This window comes from Papaver somniferum, chromosome 5, assembly GCF_003573695.1.
Source record: "Papaver somniferum cultivar HN1 chromosome 5, ASM357369v1, whole genome shotgun sequence".
NCBI lineage: Eukaryota > Viridiplantae > Streptophyta > Magnoliopsida > Ranunculales > Papaveraceae > Papaver > Papaver somniferum.
In genome coordinates this window covers 68882463-68893729 of record NC_039362.1, presented here as the reverse complement: position 1 = coordinate 68893729, position 11267 = coordinate 68882463, and the positions used below count along the sequence as shown (strand labels likewise).

Genomic DNA, 11267 nt, shown 5'->3' with positions numbered 1-11267 from the left:
AATCTATACATTTTGTATATAGTTAGGGTATCCCATAACCACTTTTTTGGACATTAAGAATCCAAGTGTAGCCCCTTTATTGGAGTGTGACGCCCCAATAATAACCTTCAATTAAAAAGGTTTGCTATCGTTGGGTAGTGAAGTTTGTGAGACAAATTAACTTTGAAAATGTGATTATAAGAATAGGATTGTCCAGGGTTTTCTTCTGGTTCAACTGACTCATCTCGATACTACTCATCTGAACGAGATTCGTTATAACTGAACATGACATATTGCGTCTGATTTCCGAAAACGATTTAAATACCTATCTGATTCAAATATACAAGTCGAATTAACACCTCAAATCAGAAAATGAAAAAACAAACAATCCGATCTGAGTCAGAAGTAAGCTGGGGAATATTCTTAATAAGATCTTTGTGAAGTACAGTATTATTGGGTTCGTAGTGCGGGCCATCTCCACGGTAGAAAGGACTGGAACCACTTTGTCAGAAAAATAATAGTTGACTGACTTGACTTCTGTAAAAGACGAAGCTTTCCAATTTCACTGATCTCAAGAAGGACGTTTTGTCTTGTCTTTTAACCATTCATTTCCTTTTCATCACCTCCCCCATATAGATACTCTGCTTTCATTCACTTCCTGTAGAATTGGATTGTTTAGCTAAAACCCTTGTGGATTGAAGTTCTCTTATTCGACTATTTGGCTCAACCATGGGTTCCTCCGCAAGTGAAACAACACCTCTTTTGAGTCAAAAGGTGAGGTTTTTATAACCCTTTTCCGCCATTACACGCTCTAATTTGCGGTTCTTTTGTTAATTTGCAAATTGCATGTTTAAACCTTGTGTTTGAATCATTTTCATGTACTTTATATAGGTAGAGAAGAAGAACAGTGATGAGCAGCAGTCTTCAGATAATCCTCACTGATCTTGAGCATGGTGATGCTGTCCAGGTGTTTCTAAATTACTTCTCTTTTTTTGAACTTATGACGTTTTCTTTGTATGAATTCTGCATTGATGGAAGCTGTTTGGTGTAAATGTTATTATGGCTTATTTTGGAAATTCAGGCTGGAAATGTTCGATTTAGTAGAGTGGTTCTGCTGGTAAGTACCTGGCTTATCCGCGCTTGTTTCATTAGAATTATAGCCAGTTTGCTGCTGTATGATGTGTTGTTGAGCATTTGGTTGTTAATTGTAGGCAAAGCCCGATGCGGGGAAACTGGTCCTTGCTACTATTTTTTTGTTGATAGCTTCTACAAGCAATATTTTGATTGTAGGTATCTCTAATTTTAGGAATCATGTTTTATGCTCTATAACACCTACTCTTGTTTCTAAAATTTAATGTGATTTTAATGTTGTTTGGCAGCCAAAATTTGGTGGAAGGATAATAGATATTGTATCTGGAGACATCAGTACTCCTGAAAAGCAATCGGAAGCTAGGGAGGCTGTCAAGGATACAATCTTAAGTATTGTGTTCATTGTTTTAATAGGGTGAGTTTGAAGAAATCTTATCGATGCTGTTGTATAGTTGTACATGAATTCTTGATACTCTCAGTTTTGGCGATCCAAGTTTACCCGTTGGCTTCTGTTTAGTTCGACTTGTACAGCACTTCGAGCATGGTTGTTCTCTTCTGCTAGCGAAAGGGTTGTAGCTCGTCTCAGAAAGAATCTATTCAGTCACCTAGTTAGCCAAGTAAGTGCTTCGAAGCCTTATTAGTTACCTCTTAAATCTGCACATAGTGTATAATTTTTAGATTCTTAGATTAAGCTATTGCCTAGTTTTTAGATCTTTCTTTTTTTTTGGATGGATTTTTAGGAAATAGCTTTCTATGATGTTACAAGAACTGGAGAGCTCCTAAGTAGGTTATCTGAGGATACCCAGATCATAAAAAATGCTGCAACTACCAATCTCTCCGAGGCCCTTCGAAATGTCTCCACTGCATGTATTGGTCTTGGCTTCATGTTTACAACATCTTGGAAGCTAACATGTAAGTTGTCAGTTCCAAGAAGAAGTGTAAAAGAACCTAATCAAAAATACCGATTTACTCATTGTGTGTCGTTCTTGTATAGTGTTGGCTCTGGTTGTTGTGCCGGTTATTTCAGTAGCTGTTCGCCAGTTTGGGCGTTACCTTCGTGAGCTTTCCCATAAGACTCAAGCTGCAGCTGCAGTAGCTGCATCAATTGCTGAGGTCCCTTAACCCACTCTCTGACATTTATTATATTCATAATGTTGTATTCCAATAACCAGGTATTTAATGTTTCTTATACTTACATTACTAAGAAAAATTGAAGTTTTTATTTCTAGGAATCTTTTGGTGCTATACGCACAGTTAGATCTTTTGCTCAAGAGGACTATGAGATCTCATGTTACTCCAAGAAGGTGGACGAGACCTTGCAACTTGGACTAAGCCAAGCTGTAAGTTGCTACCTTTTGGTTTTGTGACCTTTTCTATTTTTGCTGCTTAGCTTTCTTTGGTGTTTTGGTACAGAAAGTGGTTGGTCTCTTCTCTGGAGGACTTAATGCAGCATCCACGTTATCAATTGCTGTGGTTGTAATTTATGGTGCTAATTTAGCAATTAATGGGCCATGACAACTGGCGCTCTCACATCTTTCATTCTCTATAGTCTTACTGGTACGTATATTCTCTCTATGAAATTCATTCTAAAGCTAGCATGGATCGCATTGATAGGCTGGTTTTTTAACCTCTAAAACTGAAACTTGATTCAACCCTCTCCAACCTTTTCAAACCACAGTTGGAAGTGCTGTATCTGGTCTGTCTGGGTTATATTCAGCAGCAATGAAGGCTACAGGAGCAAGTAGAAGGGTCTTTCAACTTCTAGATCGTGTCTCATCCATGGCAAAATCGGGAGAAAAATGTCCTTTTGGGTTGTTTAATGGTCTTCACATTTACATTTTGGTTGATACCTTAACTATTCTCAGTCTAGCAACATCTCTCCAAGTAATAAGTGTTGAAAGTGGCTTCATAGTCTAATTTGGACAAGACTTGGTAATTTTTTATTGAAACTGATATGAAAATTTTATGCTGGATAGAGATCAAGATGGAGAGGTGGAGATAAACGATGTCTGGTTTGCTTATCCATCTCGGCCTACTCATATGGTCCTAAAGGTAGTATTACATATTTTATTGCTTTAGTAGCTCTTATTGACAACGGTTTGCACTCTTGAAGGTCATAGTACCGTAAGATACAGTTACAACATACATGAGAACTCATGGTTTGCTTTAATATTGACATATGCTAAGTGGAAAGAAGAGTTTGTTCAATAAGTAAATTGCGAATGAAAATCACCTTGTGATTTAATCTAACAAACTATGTACTACAGGAATCACATTAAAGCTAACTCCTGGTTCAAAAGTTGCCCTAGTTGGTCCAAGTGGTGGTGGAAAAGTAAAACATCTTTCCCTTTGTGCAGTATCCAACTATCATGACTTCAATTACCTTATGGAATGGAAATTAATTCTGCGTTAGCAGTGCTCAGCATTATTTGTTTGTTCACTGCAGACCACAATAGCGAACTTAATTGAGAGGTTTTATGACCCTCTTAAGGGAAAGATTCTGGTAAATGGGGTCCCCTTGGTGGATGTTTCACATAAACATCTCCACAGAAAGGTAAGCTTCTTTCTTTTCTTTTTTTTTTCATTTTTCAATAAGAAATTCATAAAAGTTGGTTGATTCTGCATCCATCATCTACTGCATCTTTATTCTTTTCTGTTTGCTCTAAATGTGCAGATTAGCATAGTGAGTCAGGAGCCAGTTCTTTTCAATTGCTCGGTCGAGGAAAACATTGCATATGGATTAGATGGCAAAGCTAGCAGTGCCGATGTAGAAAATGCAGCTGTAAGCATTTCAATCACCATTTTCTCCCCAATCATAAGTCACCAACAGCTTATTCTCTAATTATTCAATCTCGCTGGCTGACAACTGTAGAAAATGGCCAATGCTCATGAATTCATATCGAAATTTCCTGAGAAGTATCAAACCTTTGTCGGAGAACGTGGGTTGAGGTTATCTGGTGGACAAAAACAAAGGATTGCAATTGCGAGGGCACTTTTGATGAACCCCAGCATTCTCCTCTTGGATGAAGCTACAAGTGCTCTTGATGCTGAGAGTGAATACTTAGTTCAAGTAAGTTTAGATAGTGTTATATCATAAATTCCTCCGAGACTGATCAGTGAAGTGATCCGTATTTTCTTTCAAGTTTAAGACTTCATGCATAACCGTTTTTATTTGTGATGTTCAACAGGATGCTATGGAGTCCTTAATGAAAGGCAGAACCGTCTTGGTCATAGCTCATAGGCTCTCAACTGTTAAAAGCGCCGACACAGTTGCAGTCATATCGGGCGGTCAGATAGTTGAAAGTGGCACCCATGAGGAGCTTCTTGACAAAGATGGAATCTATACTGCATTGGTTAGGAGGCAACTTCAGGGATCTAAAACAGAACTCTGATCCAAAAGATAGCACCTATTACTCGTGACGAGGGGCAGTTGTATTCCACGATGAAAGATTCTGTTTCATTTTCATTTTCAGATGTCTCTATTTTATTTTCAGATGTCACTTGGGTTTGTGACGGGTAAACGGCTTGTAAAAACAATGTTTCATCTCCAGCCAATAGAAAACACGAGGCTTTGTGAAGAAGATGAGTTGTTATAAACAATATATCCTTCACCATCAATCAAAATAATAAACGAGAGGCATAATAGACTTCTGTAAAACAAAGATATGGACAAGCATTATTAAGGGGTTTCTGTTGGCCATAAAGCAATACCAAGGCCAAGAGAAAAACCATCTACTATGGCAACCCAACTTTTGGTGAGGGCAAATCATTTTCTGTCAATAGGGAAATCTTGTTTCTGAAACGGATCGAAAGTATCACTTTTACCGCTTCATTCCTAGACTAGTATAATAACCCGACTTTTATAATTTATTTTTCGGAAGCTGGTTATACTAGTCTAGGTATGAAGCAAGATTTGTTCTTAAAGTGTTATGAAAATTATTTGAAGTGGATGAAGAAATAAAATGACATCAACATCCAACAACTAGTGTTATGGGGCATTTTCCACATATCAAGTTAGTAGCAGTGATGATGAACGTTTGAGCAAAAGTACAACTGTTGATAGTAACGATGACTACACTCGTTTGGGATCGACAAAACATACTATTCTCTAAAGCGATTTTGCCACACAACTGCATGATTTTGGAGAACGATACTTACGCCAACCTACTCCTGAAGATGAAGAGGTTGTTAGCAAAGAATGTCGAACGAGGATTTCCTGGAATGATATAATATTAAGAACGTAGTGGCCGTGGAGGAATTGTACGATAACTTGGAAGGATCGTATAAGGGTAAAGACAAATTCAGTTGTCTGGTGTTAAAGGCGGTGACATCAAATAATTTATGGTTTCGACATGTTTTTTGTTGGATTACTGGGTCAAATAACGACTTAATGTGTAGGTATACTCTCAAAATTAAACCGCTACACAAATGCCTACAGTAACTTGTGTAATTGAGACCGAATAACTACCCCTAGTTACTCAGTTTTCTCAATATCATTGCGTCTACAACCAATCTGTCCAACACACATGAATCCTCTAACATCGTCCATTGTCAAGAGTTGTTTCACACACAGTTTCACATCATCACATCAACAATCACGTTGTGAAGATTTTTGCAACCCAATTCCTTTAAGACATCTTTCAAACAACAAAGAATCAAATTGTTTAATAATTACTTATTACCAATCACAAATCATAGATTTGAATGATTAATTTCAAAATCAAGGTTCTTCCGTTTAGATCTAAGTTACCAATATTGACAAGATAATCAAAGATCCTAAACTCCTTGATAAGATCAATCAAATTTAACGATAAAAAGTAATCCACTCGATTACAAGGTTTATGTTTGCAGAGGAAACAATTTATCGATCCACAAGCTTTACGTTTATCAAAGATAAACTACTTGTTTTTTTTTTCTTCAGAAAATCAAGTCAAGCAGATAATGACACAAAAATCAAAATATTAAAGTTTTCAAATCTTCAAAGTCTTCAATCTTCTCAATCTTCAAAAGTAACAACCTGCATTTGATTCAATTATGTGATTTGCCGTACATGACGAAGTCTGTTAATGTTAGCAAATCAATAGTTCTGTTTACAGATTTTAAATCACTAGAATCTGTATAGTCAAATCCTCATAGACTTGAGTGGCCTTAAATCAGAAGAGAATGACCACTGAATAAAACTTATATAAAAGATAACTATGTGTTAGTTCAAAAACAAGTAATAAAAGACGAAAACTAAGTACCAATCTTAGGTTTTCACCAACTGTACTATTTGTAGAATTAGGCTTCTTGCTATTGACAATAACCTCACACTTGCCGCATATGTGTTCAAGGATGAGTTTATAAAAATACAAAGCTCCACTATTTATATCGTTTCAAAAGATATTCAATTACTTCTCTTTCCAAATTAAGCTTATATCTTGACATAATTTGTTATGTTAACTTGAAAAATTATTTTGTAATAAATACGAAAATATTTTTACCAAAATGTATAATCAATAATTTATTCCAATACTAATACTTGAGATATCCTACTAGTATGACAACCAATATTAGCTAGTTGCAAATCCATGTATTTTTATAAATTAGTCAACTAGTTATGTACAATCTTCTGGGAAATGAAAGCACATCAAACTTCGATTCTAAGTAAGTAACGAAAATGTATCTCAATTATTCTACCTTGGGTATCAAAGGAATGAATATAAATAATAAAAAATTAGAGTTAAATACTTTATTTAATATTTTCTGACATAAAATCGTTCCTATTTTAACTTGTGCATATCTCGAAATCTGTTATCCAAAAAAGAAACAGACAATTCGAAAAATACAAAACAAGTCAGAATCAATTTAGAACAAGCTATGGGAACAATCTTAAATTGGGATCGCTCGTGACTTTGGATCGGTCTTGACATCTGTCATGAAATATTTAAGCATTTGAATTCTAAACTTAACTCGAGTTTAAACTAGCGTCAACACGTGTTTCCGAAATTGCTTTCTAAAATTTATCCAGAATATGGATTCAAGCCGAAAACTCAATACTAATTAACAAGTATCAAACTAGTATTACTCCGAAATCACGAAAGTATTGAAAACTATACTACATAGTAACTCAATACAATAACTTATTGAAACAACAAATGTGTAACCTTCTTCTTGATGTTTTGATCATAAATAATGATCAAGTATTAGTTGATTAACATCCAGAATTATTTCAACAACCTTAACATGTTATTCAAATCATATTTGCATCTTCAAAAATTTTATCTTTTCATGCAGAATATCAAATATCTATCAGATTAAAAAAATGATTACTAGATTAAAAAGAATCAAACCATTATTCTAAACAAGATTATGGAACCCCTCAATATATTCAGAATAAAAAATCCTCATCAAAATATCTCCATAATAGTTTTTCTCTCTTAACAAAAACTTGATCAAATATTTTCTTTCTCGTTTTTTTTATTGGAAACCCTCGTTTTCCAACATATTCTGATACTTGATTAGTGGTTTTTATTTCCTTCATCACAATAGCTCTTCTTTTTCTCTCGAAATCCTTTGTTTTCACCAATAAATTTCTTCTTCTCAATTTTTTCTCATTCACGGTAAACAAACAAAAATGAACCTGAAGAAAGTTTTTTTTTTTTTTGAAAAATATATATTTTTAGTGACTCTTTAACTCTCTAGTCAAATCACCCTTGTAAATTTTGGATTTTTGGCACCAAAACACTGTTAGAGATTACATTGCTAACAACTTTGGAAAAAAATTATCAATAAAAAACGGCCTTAAAAAGGCTTTACAATTACTAAAACTCTTAAACTGTATTGCTGACACACTCTTGATAGTTTCTAAATTATTATTCAAACTAGTTCTAAGATAAAAAAAAAATAATAATTGGAAATTTCAAAAGGTATATCTTAATTAGAAGTCTTTAAGTAACAAGGAAGAGATTACGATTATGTAATCTAGTTTTAAGTTAATGAAGAATATCTTTTGATACGGTCCTAAATATGGTAATATTGGTTGTAGTACATATATCAGATATGTAGGTACAGTTATTTGGGTAGTTAGGGTAGTTATTAAGGAGCTCTATATATATGTAATATGATCAAAAATGATGTTTTTTATATGTGTATCTTCTCTCTGTCTATCTATTCTTCCAGCCTCTTATTTGTCATTCTTCCTTTCTTATTTGTTCATTTCACTCTAGTTTCACACGAGGAGAACAAAGAATGCGGCAGTTATTTTTTCAAAATAAACCTACGACAGCAAGCTACCTTTTACATGTAAAGGTATGCGATGAAACTAATTCATATTGTACAATAGAAGGATTTGGAGTAGATAATTCCTACTTATATTTCAAGTGTCATTTTGTGTAATTTTATTGCAGCAGGAACTGGGGGGTACATAGAATATTGCCGGTGGATTTGGTAATGGTACACAATACATGTTCCATCAAGACAATAAGGTCTTATACTTCTCTATTCATATGTATGTAAAGTACTAAAGTGTAGCATTTTTCTTACATAAACATGTTTATAGTAATCCAAATGCAGAATATAAGTATTTTTGTTCATGTTTCTTTTTTCCCGCTAATCCAAATAAATACTATTTTAAGTAAGTTTCCAAAAGTTGTAAGATGTCTCCATTTGGATTCCAGATTACTAAGATATAAGTACTAGTACTGTAGTTTCAAATATTGAAAAACCTATGTTTTCTTGTATTGTGTTTGATTTAATTATTAGCTCACCACATTATTGAATCTAACTATAATTATGTATTGGTGCTGGAATGACATCTTGAAATGCATCTATGCTTGACCATTATCGGGATTTGTGGTGTCCAGAAACTTCGCTAGTTGTTTATAAATAATATAAGGATTTATCTACCTATTGTTACTTAGTTTTTTTATTTCTTATCATGAATGGTTTCAGGTTTAGTAAGATTTTTGTATTACAAGTAGGAAAATGTTTGTTCACTTTTTTTTCTTTTCGCATGAAAATTTTCATGTCTGGGAGTTGTTATCTTACTTTTAAGATACGAGACTCCTATAAATAGATATCCCTAGATCGTTGAGTGAATGAAAAAACCTGAGAAAGTTTTAGTTGAGATTTTTAATTTCCAAATGTAGTCACTTACGCTTGTGGATTCAAAATACTTCTACATTGAGAATGTAGGACTGTTATTTTTCTTTCGCGAGCTATCAAAAGATTATGTTGTGTGTGCAATAAAATCCTTGCTTAGTTGAGGTAGAAGTAAATCTTTGAATCTCTAAGAGTAGAATACCGAATTTGTGGAGGTTAAAATATATGAAGGGAAAATCCCATACGTTTTTTATATTCAGTCTGTAATCTTGAGACCTCAAGTTATTTGTAGTTACTCTTAATTTTCCAACAAATAGAAGTAATACCTTTCAACTATGAGAGAAAGGAAAATTGATGACTTACTAATCATGATGGAAAGGAAAGGAGAATCACAAATGCTTTGGTAATTTAGTTAAGCCATAAGTTTAAACATGTACTACATCAAGTTATTATGGTGCTTGACATGAAATTTCAGCAACTCATATGTTAAGTCATGATATAATGATTTGGAATATGTTGACAGCATATATAAGTAATATGTTGCTTCTTTGTTGACGTGAAATAAATTATTAAAGTGTCATATACAACATATTTATGTATCTTTTGGTATTTGATAAGTGTTGTCAATGGGTACTTCGATAGGATACATAAGTGCATATTTTTGTATGAAAGGACTGCATATAGTTGCATTTTGGATGTCATTTGTATGCTAATAAACCAAAAAGTTAATCATACTCATGATATCCTTAATGGACATGATGATTTACTCATATAGTAAGGGAAAACTCTATTGAATCAATGCTAAGTGTAAAAACCCCATGACATCTGCTGGTAGTTGGAAGGTAACGTTTTACATTCCTTATAGTTTGGTAGTAATTAAATATATCTTTCGCAGTTCCGACATCTATAAGTATGAGTTTGTTTTATTAGACGGTTTCTACTTGTGAATATAGTAAGGTAAACATTTTTTAGTTTGTAGATTTAGCTCTATAAGGTCCTGCAATATGAAAATATGGTCTCACTAATAATGCAATTAATATCTAGTATGTGGTTGTCATTGTAATGAAATGGGAGTTATGTTTTGTTTGTTTGCCATGTGCAATGTAATGGGTACTCTATATTATGTTTTCTATAAAATATTCTAGTAGTGTATTAAATCTATTTGATAAGATATAAGGATCTCTTTTGAGATCATAAAGCTAAATATTCTAGTAGTGTATTCAATTTGAACATAAAGTGGAGTTCATTTTCAGAGGATTATATGCTGACAAAATCATCATAATATTTGTATTTTAATCAACATGTGTTTTTTAGAGCACTGTTCGGTCGAGCTCACAAGTTTTGCTATCTCAAGCTTGTTTTCAATGTTAGTTGAACAAAACTATAAATTGATTTCTAATCTACTAAAGTCAAGTCCCGGACTAGGATTAAAATTAGTAGTTGAGTATTAGACATCACTGAGTAATACTAGAAGACTGAAGATCAAACAAATACATCAACAAAGGTATGTGGTGACCAATTTTATTTGGAACTCTTGTTCAATTTTACCTTTCTAATATACCAAAACAAGTGCTCACTCTATGGAAAAATTCCGATGACGGTAAATATAATTTATGTATACACTCGAGGATATTTGGCCAAGACTTTAGTGAGAATGACCGTTTTCCCTGGAAAGGTCTTCATTTTGTAGTGATTGAGAAAAAGAATTTCATGAGCCAAGAATCACTCAATTCCGAGTTATAACGAAGAAGTTATGCGTGATTTATTAAAGCAATATTTATTATGTGTTGCAGTTCATGAACAGGAAACAATCCACGAATTGTTTGTAACGGTTCATGGACTTGAGTGCAAAAACGTGACTTGTTGCATTTTTTGGTCAATTTTTTTGATGTTTCCTTTTCTAGGCAAAATGATTATTCTTCTATACACAATTGATTGCCATATTAAAGTGTGTGTGATGTTTTAAACTCCATCCTAAGTTAAATTCTAATTTATATACAAAAATACAATTTATGCTGAGTAATTATTTATGCAAGAGTTGTAACTTATGAAAGACACTCAAAATAAGGAAAGTCTGAAAAAGGAAAATAGCTCATGAACTTGCTTAGGGTTCAACC

At 33.6% G+C, this 11267-nt stretch overlaps 1 pseudogene; it reads left to right on the top strand.

Moving 5' to 3' along the window:
• The first annotated feature begins 990 nt into the window (after window positions 1-990).
• On the top strand, window positions 991-4686 carry LOC113281832 (annotated as a pseudogene).
• Window positions 4687-11267: the final 6581 nt, after the last annotated feature.